The following is a 1,676-nucleotide window of genomic DNA, read 5'->3' as shown; positions in this document are numbered from 1 at the left end:
CTTCTGTAGGCCAAGGAATGGGTCTCTGGCTATGAACTAGAAACTCAATAGCACATTAAGGCTATTTGAGGAGAATGGGTAAAAAGCTGCTTTGTCTCAGCATGGTTAGTGCCATGACATCTTCAGCAGATTGCCTGTCTCTGGCATTTTGACACATCCCTGTGAGTAGCTCTGGAAATCACTCTTGCAAAAATAAAATGGACAGAACAAAATCCTCACCATTTCATGTTTCAGCTTTGCATCCTTAGAGCTACAAGGGTCATCAGGAGGGCCAGGATACATGATCTTAATGAACTACAAATGCCACCTGGGTGTCAGGCAATGGGTGAAAACAAATGTATACAAGAAGCTGACTTTTCATAACCTTACTAATTTTTGAGGCCATCTTAAAATGACTGGAGACTCTTGGCTTTAAAGTGGTGCTATTTGCAGAACCTGGAAGGCTTTTTTCCTGTCTGTCTTCTAGATAAAAAAATCCAGAAGAACAAAAGCATCTTCTCACTATTTTGGGAGAAAATAGTTATTTCTAAAGGATGAAGAAAATTGTTAGAACTATGAACTGATGATGCTAAGTGCTTGAGAAGCAAGCTGGCTTTCTAGGGAAAAGAACAGCTCAGAAAGCAGAGATGTGTAAAACTTAGCATATCTAATATATATATATATATATTCAACCAGGGCTTTGAAGGACTAATTTTTCCTGTTCTTTCAAAGTGACTGGAGGTTCCTGGTACACTCTTTTATGATAACAGTACATAAAAGCTGTCCAGTCCTAAAACCCTTCCTCCTGCCATCAGAAGAATGAACACCTGCAACACATCGAGGCAGCCAAGAATGTCATACTTATTTTGTAGATTTCTGCTAAACCACTCTGCTTTACAGCTGAAAAGAAACAGGAGCCAGTGCAAACAGCACATATCTGCGTTTTCAACACCCTCCAAGGTGCAAACATTTATTGCTTAATTCAGAAAAGCCTAGTTCTGCATACTTGAACCTTTTCCCATCCACCTTAACACTAGCTGTGCTCTGGGATTGCTCCATACTCAGCAGACAGCTGAAAGTGCTTATGCACCTTACCTTATCTGGCTCTACTTTAAATAGTTTGTTACACCCCTCACAACCTTTCTGAGTGGAGCTACTCAGAGCTCTCCATCCTGGAGATGCTGGTTTAGTTTTTGGCTTTGTAGAGTTTAGTTTTTGGTTTTGTAGAGATGAAGTCATTCTATGTACTTTAACACACTTTGGAAGGAACCTTGAAGCAGTTGCATCCTGTCTCCACGTGTAACAAGGTATGGAAAATCTGAAACTATTTTTCAACAGTTTTTACCTCCTAATTTCCTCCTCCTTCTCATTTATTGAGTGGTCTCTAAAGAGTGGTGCCTTCAAATGTGACTTTGGACTTCTGATGTTTTTTGCTGTTGTTGCTTTTGAGTGGGGTTCTTGTGTTTTTATCTTGTGGCCTGGATTGGTTGGGTTTTTTTTTGAGATGACCTGGCTTACAGGGGGTAACCTTTTAACGCAGCATCATAATCGTAGAATCATAGAATCAACCAGGTTGGAAGAGACCTCCAAGATCATCCAGTCCAACCTATCACCCAGCCCCATCCAGTCAACTAAATAAATTAGGTCTCATTCATTTTTCAGGAGAGATGTCTCAACACATTAGCTATAGGCAATCA

The sequence above is a fragment of the Pogoniulus pusillus genome, chromosome 1 (assembly GCF_015220805.1).
Source record: "Pogoniulus pusillus isolate bPogPus1 chromosome 1, bPogPus1.pri, whole genome shotgun sequence".
Lineage (NCBI taxonomy): Eukaryota > Metazoa > Chordata > Aves > Piciformes > Lybiidae > Pogoniulus > Pogoniulus pusillus.
Note: the sequence above shows the minus strand (reverse complement) of the source record.